The following is a 13,234-nucleotide window of genomic DNA, read 5'->3' on the forward strand; positions in this document are numbered from 1 at the left end:
TCGTAAGAGGGCGGGGAGGGGGGGCTAATAAGGATAAAATGGTAATCTTACCGAATAGGAGGAAAATACAATGAATAGAAGGCTGCTTATTAGATGATCCAAACAGACTAGATGAATAAAGATTGCTTGAAAGCCACAGTTCTAATAATGTATACACACTCGGGAAATATTTCTCAACACATGTTAACACTAACAAGCAAGGACATATTTTATATATCATAAAAACAAATTCAATAAGCACAAATGAATGTCCAAATTAATTCATGTATGAATGAGTTAATGCACAGACAAATATGGAACTCCAAGAGTTAACGTTTATCAAAACTCGTGTTTCAGTGTTCTCAATCCTGTGTGTCTTCTATGTGCCTTCTCTAATGTTCCACTCCCCAATGTGAATACCATAAAGGAAAGAGAGAGGCACCTTAGTGAAGTTCTGTTAGATACTTTAACCGTAGGGATTAAAAACACATTGTACAATGAATAAAAATTCTTTGAAAGGTTTCTTTCATTAACAGCCCTCGTCCCGTCTGGCTCTGACTACCAAGCAGTGTACGATGCTCAGATAAACTGCTCAGACTTCGGGGAGTCCCGGCTGCTGCGAATGTTAAGCTTTGAAAATATGTTGGTGCAAGAGGCTGACGTCACAACCCTACGCGTTTCGTCATTGGTTGACTTCGTCAGGGGATTCCTTCATTCTCCAAAGTGTCAGTTTAAATAGTGATCCGAGCCAATCGGCTTCTACTCAAAACGTTTGTATTAGCCAAATGTTCAGAGCGCAGTTTGTGACCCTCATTCAAACATCTTTTATGGTTATAATTACAGCAATCACAAGATTAATCTACATAAATAACTACGCTCTTGACCTAATTAAGCTAATGATATAGATCATATTAAAATATATTTCACAACATATATGTGATACATGCACTGGACGTACTTGTAATCATGTATGTTAGTACAATGATGGGAACGAATTCCAAAAGTCATAAAATAAATTGCACAAAATGTTAAAATTATTTTAACAATCATAAGCCCCATGTACATACTTAGTACCTTAGTTCTAATTGGATTATATTCACAATAAAACGCACAGTGTATAAATACTATGGTATGTATATTTTTAAAACAAATACTGGATATTATCACAGAATCACCACATAAAGGTGTTAACTAGATAACTAGAGTCTTCATCATATTAAAGACACAATCAATCATAGACCTTCACATTTCTACAGACATCATATATATCGATCTAAATGATCCAAACTTATTGGGATTTTCTTATTAAATGGAAATAATCCATCCAAAATCGATGGGAATGCTACATAAACTATATACTATACCACAATGAATAATGTGCTAAAACTGAAAGGGAACTGACCTGACTAATTCCATTATGGGAATAAGGAGGAATAAATACAATACTCCAGAGCATATATATTCCCTCATGCCGGCTACAATCCTGTTTGGCAAATATATGAGGACAAATTCCTGTGGTTCAAAATATTACAAAAAAGTTCAAAATCCACATTCAAACCTGTCGGTGCTAAAGTCCCTGGGTGTATATCCATTGTATATCCCTGGGTGTATATCCATTGTATATCCCTGGGTGTATATCCATTGTATATCCCTGGGTGTATATCCATTGTATATCCCTGGGTGTATATCCCTGGGTGTATATCCATTGTATATCCCTGGGTGTATATCCATTGTGACTCTTGCTGATTCAACCTTTTGTTGTAATCTATTCCTCTCCAGTCTTAGTTCACCAGTTGAATCGATTTGTTCAATATATGAGGAATTTGTCCTCATATATTGACCAAAACTGTTGTTTTCTGGGATTTACCGCTAAATTACTATGTATCATTCTAGCATCGCAGCAGAGATCTCAGAGATCTGCTGCTTTGCATGTATTATCGGTTTTCTGAGCACTCCCCATAGCAGTCTATGGGGAGTGCTCATTAACGCTATCAAAGTCAGCCCTGTGAAATCTTTCTCTTTTTCTACATGTACATGTGCACCAGCTGGAGCTGCCGTTTTAAACACCTTAGAGTATTATTACCATTAATTGGTATTAACATATAGCATTTGGATGCATATTTTATACAGAGAAATGTTGCATGCTGTATATTAAGTCATGTGAATTGGGTTAAGTCCTGCGCCTCATTGGGAATTGGGTGCACTTATTCCTGTTAACAGATGAAATGTGTCATTAATGTTGAATGGACTATGGATAAGTATTTTTGGTGTGCACTTATCTGTGCCATAAAATACATTTAGGAAATGTTAGTTGTATAATGTGACATGTGGGACACGTATGTGTGTAATACACTGTTTTTTTTTTATTCGCATTAGTATTGTATAATTTAACATAGTAAAGTGGCATAAAAGAGCTTTGCTGTGCACTTGTTTGCTGCATTATAGTAGCATAATATTCATCATAATATGTACTGTGGGTCTACTATGAGGCAGATATTATTTATTGGCCTCTATTATGAGGCATAAGCTGAATGTGGGAACAACTATGTGGAAATAATATGAAGTGGGGGCTCAGCAGTGTGTAATAATAAGAGTTGGGTGTAGTACTGTGTGGCCTATAAGATATCATTGGTGTTCCTTATGTAGCTGAATATTAATAGAGTTCACTACTATGTTGCATAATATGAGCAGGGATCATTCCCATTTATATATATATATATATATATATATATATATATATATATATATATATGTAAAACAATATATATGTGGATACACTTGGCGCTTCGCTGTATATCTGACATACACAAATTAAAGTTCATATGAAGTGTTATGCACGTTTTGTCGCTATCCAATAACGATTGTCGAATCTCGATTTGTGTTTCCAACGTACACATATTTATTCTCAAAAAGTAGCAGAATAATTCAAGCGAAATAATAATAAGTACAGCCATTACTTATCGCAGGCGCTCTGGATCCAGTGAACAGTCATTCAGGTCTGAAGTCTGGTCAATGTGACTGAACACTAGATGAGAGCTACTGCTTATATGCAAACAGAGATACAGTGAAACAATGCAGATGATGTGGCTTGCTTCTATTGGTCCAGGCTTCAGGAAAGTCCAGGAGATTGCAGATCATAGGCTGGTTCAATCTAAGGAATCCAAAGGTGGGGGTCATCTCTCCAGGGGATGTGCTCTGATCTTCTCGCCAAAACTCCAATTACAACCAGACCATTAGCATTTTACAGTCAGCATCATATTAAAGGTTTTTTCCCTAACATCAATTACTAAATTATGCAATGTGCGATCTCTTTGCCGAATGCATCGGACAGCTGCTGATGTAAGGGGGATCAATATGATATCAGACATGACACATTTCCTTTAACCTGAACCATATGTATCACTAATATGCATATAACTTACAATACTACACATAAACACTACTATATTTCGACATAAATAACTATGTGTTGCAACTACGACTAAATGTGTACTATTTACAAATGTGTGTGTTGGTGCGAATGTATACAAAAGTGTAAAAACTGTTATTGCCATGTGTTGTGGCTGGATACGCCCTTCCACGCCGTAGCGTGCTCTACACATAATTTCAGACAAAGACAATCAAGTTTGCTCGATATCAATTGAAATGACTTTATCCAATTTGCTGACTTCGACAGCTCCACCCTTTGATAGTGTTATAAACTATCACCTAATCACTGTCTCAAGTTCAGGATTATACAACACTTCCTCACAGACCATGATCTCGGTATCTCTCACAACCCTTTCAGTCTCGTTCTCAGTGATTCTCCCAGAAGACTGTTTTCCACACTTCAACAGAGTAGGAACACATTTGACACATAAACCAATTGCTAAGATGACACCCAGTATAAGGAGAAGGAGCTTACCTACACTAGCAACCATTTTCTGTACCCACTCCCCCAGACCAGAGAACCATTTCACAGGGTTCAACCACGAGAACCAACCTGCCACCTTTTCCCCGACCTCATATAACAAAGAATTATGGTTCCTTCGAAATTCCCATTTCAGTTGCAGAATTTCATCCATCTTCCGGTCTATGACTTCTTTGGGGTCATCTGTATTATTGGTGATGTACGTGCAACATTTGACACAGAACTGGGTGGCCAGTGTCACACAGTACCCACCAGTAATAGAGGTGAGATAATTTAGTACCAGTCTATGTTGCACCAACTCCTTATTGTACGCTTGGAGCTCCCTTCCAGTATACCTGAAAGTGTCATCATACTTCTCGGTGATATTATCTATCAATTTAGCTAGGTCTTGGATATATTTAAAGTTTAATGTTCCCCGAGCGGTCCTGGTGAGATCTAGAGCAACCATAACTTGAAAACCAGCGGTTTCACTAATCGATTTTGTAGCTATGGGTTCCTCACCAGGGATCATATTTCTCTTGCCACGGTGTTCATACTGTGTGTGTATGTATGGTGGTGATGTAGTCTTGTGAATACCAACCATTTCATCATGAGTAATAGTCATGATTTCAGGAACCAGTTTAGCTAAGAAACACAAACCCTTTGAACTCGGAGTCACCCAGGAATAAGCTTTCCTCCCACAAACAAAGTACACATCATCAGGGAGAACATAAGGAACAGTATGCCCATTAATTATATCACATAAAGTTTTGACAAAACTACCCATGCCTAGTGCCTTCATTTGTTCGAGACACGTGTCAGCATGGATGACATTCTTACAATTACCTATAGAGACCTTTCCAATGGATACTTTCTTATGTTTAGTTACACGCCCTAATTTGTGGTGTCCGTCAACAGTCCTGCCTATTGGTGACCTTACAAGTCTCCCTCCAAAATGAGTGTGGCGAGCCATTGTCCGATCTGATAGGTCAGCTTCCCAATTCTCCAGACGCTTTGCATGAGAGATGTTTAGGCACAGTAAAGAACTGTCTAAGGAGTATTGTCGAAGCTTCAGACTAGGGGACCTAGTGTTATTGTACCTCCCTTCTATGGGCCTCCCTCCCCTCAATTCTAGTACCTCAGAAATGTTTAGTGGGAATGGTACTAGTCCTATTTTATGCTGTCCCTGAGGCACATGTGAGCACACCCAGCACTCAGTTTGACTTAGAACCTTACCCACTAAGGAGTGATAATCCTCCAGAGGATGCCCGCCCATGTCCAGGGTACTGGTGGACTGGCATAGCTGGATGCACTTTTCTTCAACTAGGGAGTCACAGAACTTACAAATACAATACTCATCAGACAATAGCCCCTCACACTGTCTCCAAGTTCCCGAGCTAGCAGACCTTTTCATAACCCCTGGACCAAGCTTGATAATGGGCTGCTCTGGGTATTCTAATAACTCCATCTCATCTGTATCACTACCAGAACCTGCCTCTGTTCTCCATCCTCATTCACAAAAATCAAGTGTCCTAGAAAAAGTAAAAACAAGGAAAATCTTGGAACAAAAGAAAAACAAAAACCGCCACTCCATCGCTGAAAGGATAGTTCTGAGGCAACGTCTCCGGTTCAGGTGTCTTGACTGCAGGCTTTAGGTCTCCCGGAACAGGTTTACGAGTGACAGATCAGTGTCGTCGGTCTCAGCTTTATCTCGCACTTTCTCCGGGTTACTGACTCTCCTACAGTGGGTGGAATGGACCCAAGTGTCTCTCTCTGCAACCTTCAGTGATGTGGTACTGGTGAGCAGCACTTGGTACGGGCCTACCCAACGGTCTGTTAAACAACCTGAGCGTAAGAAATTGCGGATCATAACATAATCCCCAGGTTCAACATCATAACAGTTCGTCTCTGGCATACCAGGTCACAGCATTTTGAGTTTTTGTTGTTGTTTCAGCTGTCTGCTCATTTTTATAAGATATTGCACAGTCACTTCATTTTTACACTTTAAGTCGTCTTGCGGACTCACAATAAAATGAGGTTGTCGGCCGAACAGTATCTCAAAGGGGGACAGATTAAGAGGAGGTCTAGGAGTGGTTCGAATGCTATGGAGGACTAGTGGCAAAGCTTCAGGCCACGCCAACCCAGTTTCAGCCATTATCTTACGAAGCTTGTTCTTAATAGTACCATTTACTCTTTCCACCTTACCACTGGCTTGTGGTCGGTAAGGGGTGTGAAGTCTGCTACTGATTCCCATGAGCTTACACATATTTTGGAAGATATCACCAGTAAAGTGGGTACCCCTATCACTTTCAATGATTCTAGGGATACCGAACCTACACACAAACTCTTGTACAATTTTCTTTGCAGTGAAAACACATCAATACATACTAACACATACTTTAGATTCCTGCAAGGTGGTAATTGGATATAGTCAATTTGTATTACCTGAAAAGGTCCGTCTGTAGGAGGGATGTGGGATGGCTCAGTTGGAATAGTTTTCCCGACATTTTTCCTCAAACAAATAAGACATGACATTGCCTTCTTACCAGCCTGAGAGGAAAATCCAGGAGCACACCAGTATGCTCTCACCAGTTTGCACATACCTTCTTTACCCAGGTGAGTCAAACCGTGTGCTGCTTCAGCCAGGCTTGGATAGTATGTTCTGGGAGCTACAGGCTTACCTTGTCCATCTCTCCAGAGTCCTGAGGACTCTTGACCACATCCCTTCGCCTTCCAGACCGCCTTTTCCTGCAGGGAACACAGGTCTTGCATTTCAATTAATTTCTGCATGTCTAGTGTCTGAAAAACCATCATAGTCTCGGTCGATACAGTCATAGGTTGCCCTGCTGCCCATTTAGCAGCTTTGTCTGCCCTGTTATTGCCCAATGACACTGGTTCTTCTTCAGAGGTATGGGCTTTACACTTTATGACGGCTACTGTCCTGGGTAACTGTATCGCTGTCAGAAGTCCTTTTATGTGTTGTGAGTGTGCCACTGGCGTGCCTGCTGCTGTTGTAAAGTTTCTAAGATGCCAAAGGGCCCAAAAATCGTGCACTACACCGAAGGCGTACCTAGAGTCAGTATATATATTAGCTGATTTACCTTTTGCCAACTCACAAGCTCTCCTTAATGCTACTAGTTCCGCCACCTGGGCTGAGTGAGGTGGGCCAAGGGGTTCAGCTTCTACAACATCCTGATCGTATACCACACCGTAACCAGTACATAGTTCTCCCGTCTCTGTCTGTCTATGACAACTCCCATCTGTATAAAACGTAAAATCTACATTTTCTAAGGGGGTGTCACGTATGTCGGGCCTCGCAGTAAAGGTCTGGTTCAGGTATTCCATACAGTCATGCGTATCAGTACTCTTGCCAAACTCATCATCACCCAGGGTCTCCTCACCTCCCACCCTTTGTGTCTCTTGAGACACATATGGAAGGTATGTAGCTGGATTTAAGGTGCTACATCGTTTGATGGTGATGTTTGAGGGTGCCATCAAAGCTAGTTCCCATTTTGTGAATCTAGCTGAAGAGACATGTCTGGTTTGAGCTGAATTTAACAGAGCTGATACAGCATGGGGTGTATAGACAGTTGAATCATGTCCTAATACTACGTCCTCGCTCTTACTTACCAGAAGAGCCGTTGCTGCTACACTTCTGAGACATGTTGGGAGTGATCTTGCCACAGTGTCCAATTGTGCACTGTATTATGCTACCGGTCTGCTAGCGTCACCATGTTTCTGTGTGAGGACACCTGCTGCACAACCATCAGCTTCCGTACAGTATAGCTCAAAAGGCTTTTCATAATCAGTTATTCCCAATGCAGGTGCTCTAGTCAGACTATCTTTAAGATTAAAGAACGCTTGCTCTGACTCTTTTGTGTGTGCGACACATTCTGGTTTCGAGGAAGAGACTAGCTCCTGCAATGGTAATGTCAGAATAGAAAAACCTGGAATCCAGGATCTACAGTATCCACACATCCTCAAGAAGGTACGAATTTGCTTCTGGCTCTGCGGCAGAGTCATGTGTTGTATGGTCTCAATTCTGTCGGTCGTCAAGTGTCTTAGCCCCTGGGTGAGACAGTGTCCTAAGTATTTGACCTTTGTCTGACATGGCTGTAACTTGTCCTTTGCCACTTTGTGCCCTGTTTGCGAGAGATGGAGCAACAACAATTTAGTATCATGTAAACATGACATGAAAGAATCAGAGCACAACAACAAATCGTCCACATATTGAATTAGAACAGACCCATTGCTAGGCTGGAAAGTTTGCAAACAGTCATGTAAGGCTTGGGAGAAAATACTGGTGCTGTCAATGAACCCCTGGGGTAGTCTGGTCCATGTGTATTGCACTCCCCGGTAGGAAAATGCAAAAAGGTATTGGCAGTCAGGGTGAAGAGGGACTGAGAAGAAAGCAGAACATAGATCAATGACAGTAAAATGACTGGCAGACGGTGGAATCTGCATGAGGATTACAGCTGGATTGGGCACTAAGGGGAATTGGCTCTCAACAACTTTATAAATTCCCCTTAAATCCTGTACTAATCTATAGCCCCTCCCCCCACTCTTCTTCACAGGGAAAATGGGACTATTTGCTGTACTGGCTGTACGAATTAAAATCCCTTGTTGTAACAGCCTCTCAATAACAGGATATACCCCTAGTTCCACCTCCGGTTTTAATGGATATTGTGGGATTTTTGGAGCTATCCTACCACTTTTTAGATTTACCATCACAGGAGCTACGTTTGCCATTAATCCAGTGTCCTGTCCATCTCTGGTCCATAGGGAACCCGGTATTTCCAGCAACATCCCCTTTACTTGAGATGGACTTTGTTCTATAACGGTAGAATGCAACATCAACCTTTGAGGGGTGTCCAAAATATCCTGTACCTCATGCATGACCTTCTCTGGTATATCTAGGAATACACCATCTGGGGTACAGTATATGACACATCCCATTTTACATAACAAGTATCTTCCCAACAAGTTAGTAGGAGCTGCTGCAGCCAAGAGAAACGAATGCTTGGTATGCAGGGGCCCGATAGTAACTTCTAAGGGCTTAGTTAAAGGATAATGTAACACTCTTCCCGTTACCCACATAGCTGGAATAGTTTTACTGGTCACCTGTAGATTGAAAGGAGAGGTTATCACAGATCTGGCCGCCCCTGTATCTACAAGAAAAGTTTGTTTCCTACCAGCTATGTCAACTATCATTGTTGGTTCTTCTCTCTGACTCTCAGTTAACCTCACTGGCTGTAGACTACAGGTATGACCTGACCCCTAGCGCTCACTATCGCTTTCCCGCATGGCATTTGCTGCTATAACGTGCGCGGGCAGGTATGAGTCCTCTTGTCTATGTGAATTCCTCTTTGGAAGATACTTATGTGACCCACCCTTATTTGTATTGCATCTCTCCTTTTTACAATCTCTCATGAAATGTCCTTCTTCGTTACAGTTGAAACACCTGACTATTTTATGTTTCTTGTTATGTGGGTTGTATGCTGGTGGTCGTCTATGCATTCCCTCTATAGCCTGTATTCTTACCGTCATTAACCTATCACTTTTCTATAAACTTTCCAAATTCCAAAATCATGAATATGCTAGATCAAATGTATTTAATCCGAAAAATGTTTCCAACGCTTAATTACAAAATGTTGCACAAATATTTTTCAGAAATAAAATTGGAAATAAAACCAGAGTCTAACTTACTAGTCTAAGACTTGGCGTGAGAGGAGTACACTTTGAGGGCACACTTCTACCTTGCATGTTTCCTCAGAGAAAATTATCAACATTATCAGGTCAGGCAGTGGATTTTACATCTTACACTGCTCTTAGCCCCATCTTTGGAATTTAGTTCTTTCAATGTCAGGGCAGGTTGATTCCCAGGATGACACAGGTCTTTCCAAGGGAGTTATCTATCCCTGAGATATATGTCTGGCCTCTCAGAGGGCATGCTTCTCACCTCTGCTCTGCTGGACTGGCCGGACTATCTACCCAACTCTGGAGCGTCTCAGAGATGGTATCTGTCTAGCCTGGTTACCTTTAAAAGACTCTTGACACTTGTATAGGTCACTGGCGTCAGTCAGCAAAATACACTCTGGAAGGTTACGTACAATATACACATTGTCATACATGAAAATTCATGTCATACATAATCGTCACACAGGTTTATGAAATTGAGAAGTTGATATACACTAGGGCAGCAGTTCTTAACCAGAGGTGGGAGAAAGCATTTCTAGGGGTGCGAGCAGCAACGATAGGTTTTTAATTTTTAGATTTTTAATATAAAATTATAAATTTGACACGACTTTACTGTGTACTCATGGAACCAATGATCCCTACTACGATTTGACCTTACTAGTATATAATGACTGTCATAGTATATGTTTTTGTTTACTTTTAGTTATATGTTCATTTTTTTTTAAAAAAGAACTTTGTATCAAAAAGTTTAATAAAATTAAAAAAAATATATGTATTTTTTAATAAATAAATTGTTTTGCAATAAATTCAGTTTCCTAACAAAGAAAACACATTTTTCAAGGGGGTGCGAGAACGTATTTTGAGATTCACTGGGGACCCGATCACTAAAAAGGTTAAGAACCGCTGCTCTAGGGTGATCTATCCAGGAGAATTGCACAAACCCTGTCACCTTGTTTTGTCTTTTGTCAGTTAAAGGGAAGGCAAATAACAAATAAATATTTTGTAAACATTTTTACAACTTGAAGAACGAAAGTCCAAGCTGCAGAAGAGTGATGTAGACCAATACATTTCATCGGGTGATAGGGGTCAATCTGTGATGGAAAACAAACAATGGGAAACACAACAAAGGCAACACCTATTACAACATTAGGCCAATGTTATAACATTTTTGAGGTCTCCGACAGCTGTGAGAAGTGGCCCACGTGGCTTCAGAGGAAAGCGTCAATGAGTCTAGGATAGGCACGCTGCCAGAGTTTGTCCATTCGTATTGAAGGGCAGATGACAATATTAGACCTTTGTGCAGTTATGAACTGTATAGCAGATCCTTGCTTGCACTGGTGAAGCAGGATCATTTTATAAGAACACGTCTCATGTTAAACAAAATGAGTCCTAGATGAGAGCGGAGGAACCAAGTTGTGCACAATAAGTGGGGTTTTTCAAGTTCTGCATCTGATTTTATACCATTAAAGCTGTGGCATCTTTTAGGTCTACTTGATGAAGATCCTTGGTGAAGGCTGCTGGCCTGGGATTCAGGGAGGATTCCCAGTTTAGACATAATGATTGGACCTTGATCTACTAAGTTAGTATAAAGAGGCTTGGGGCTAGATTTACTAAGCTGCGGGTTTGAAAAAGTGGGGATGTTACCTATAGCAACCAATCAGATTCTAGCTTTCATTTTGTAGAAGGTACTAAATAAATGAAAGCTAGAATCTGATTGGTTGCTATTGGCAACATCCCCACTTTTTCAAACCCGCAGCTTAGTACATCTAGCCCTTGGTGTCTGTTAGCACCTGAAGAGTTAGAAAGTGAAGCACCATTTTTATTTGTAGTACTGAGCTCATAGGATGTTGGTGATCCCCTGCAGTTCATGTCACTTGAATTTTTAAAGATGTCAGATCTTGGGATATTTTGTCCTTTAAAGTCACAGAAAGCGTGGTCATGGATGGCCACCGTCATGTTTTGTTTTGTTTTATAGTAATGCAAATGGACTATAATGTCTCTGGGATTTTGGTTGGTGGGAGGCTCGCTGTGTGTAGCCCACTCACTGCCTCATAAAGGTCATTTCTCCTGGACCTGGTTTAGATCCCTCCTTATCCTATATGTATTGTTGCTGTTTCCATATCAGTAATAGTCTGTGAGCGACACCACTCATCTGTCTTATTCTCAAAGTCGTTGGTTCTGGATCCAAGAGAGGTGATTTCCATCTTAAAGTCGTCTATAACACTTTTGAGTTTCTGTTGAAATACCGTCTTCCCTGAGCCACCAACCCAGAAATCTTTCAGCACAGGGCTGGTTTTCTATGGGAGGGGGTCCATATTTTTCTCTGTACCCAGTTACCCTAGGGATTTCAGGCCATGGTGAACAGGCATGGTTGTCATTATGGCAGGGGGAACCCAAGCTACAAGATTACCTGCTTTAGTGTCACTAGCTGAGCCTGTCATAGACTTGTGCTTTTTTGGGGGTACCCCATGATGTTTGTCCCCCTGCTATTCCCACTACCAGCCTAGTGTGTTTTTTCATTCTAACACACTAATAAGGTTCCCCATCAGCACGTATCTTCAACCAGGAGTTGAGCACCCACAGCAGACAGTCTTATCTGCTGCTGTTTCCACCTCTACATGCTACATCTTCAGTGTAACTTACTGTCTTTCTAAGTGCTAGTGGGCCGTGAGCAATTATGTGTCAGTAAGGTGCAGTTTTTCCCATATAAGGTCTGACTAATTCTCTGTCCCTGTTTGTTATTGTACCTTTGTTAATTTAAGTGCATATCCTCATCATCTATTTATATAGCGCCCCTAATTCCGCAGCTCTGTACAGGGAACTCACTAACATCAGTCGCTGCCCCATTGGAGCTTACAGTCTAAATTTCCTAACATACACTCACAGACTAGGGTCAATTTGATGCAAGCCAATTAACCTACCAGTATGTTTTTGGAGTGTGGGAGGAAACCCACGCAAACACAGGGAAAACATACAAACTCCTCACAGATAAGGCCATGGTCGGGAATTGAACTCATGACCCCAGTGCTGTAAGGCAGAAGTGCTAACCACTTAGCCACTGTGCTGAAAATTCTGAAGGGCCTAAACCAGCAGTGGGTAACAGATGGTCCGCAGGTTGCTGGCGGCCCACCAAGATATCACCTGCAGTCCCCCAGCCAGCTGATTCTAATCTTATCAGAATTGGGGCAGCTGACTTACGCATCTTGTGCAGGGAAGTCTCGCAGCACATGTGAAGGCTTAAACAATAAGGTAGAGCATTGTGGGTAGTGCCTGGAAAGGGACAGAGGCTGCTGGTCTGTAGAACTCAATATCATTGTACTATTGTGACATAGCCTGCGGGCTGATTAATCTGCTCATTAATTTGGCAGGGGGCTGTGTCTGATTCAGAGCTAGGCTCTGTTGGTGGCCACTGATATTTAAGGCAATGAGGTCTGCTGCCTCATTGCCGGTTATAGCTTCTGCTACCCAGTCTGCTGACCTGCCTTGTTCCTGTTCCTGTCTATTGAACTTCTACTGATCTCCCATGTATGACCCTTGGCTTGGATTTGGACTTCGCTTGTGTATCCCGTGACCCTGACCTCAGGCCTGTTTACCAATTCTCCTGTTTTGCCTGTGACCCTTGACCCCGGCTTGTTTACTGGAACTGCAACCTGCTGCCAGCCCTTGACC

The 13,234-nt window shown here is 41.5% G+C and overlaps 1 protein-coding gene across 7 annotated transcripts in view; it reads right to left on the reverse strand.

Moving 5' to 3' along the window:
* LOC142150979 (uncharacterized) overlaps positions 1-13,234 on the reverse strand; it is a 536,473-nt gene that overhangs the window by 75,340 nt on the left and 447,899 nt on the right. The window lies entirely within an intron of this gene.

Source organism: Mixophyes fleayi, chromosome 4, assembly GCF_038048845.1.
Source record: "Mixophyes fleayi isolate aMixFle1 chromosome 4, aMixFle1.hap1, whole genome shotgun sequence".
Classification (NCBI taxonomy): Eukaryota; Metazoa; Chordata; class Amphibia; order Anura; family Limnodynastidae; genus Mixophyes; species Mixophyes fleayi.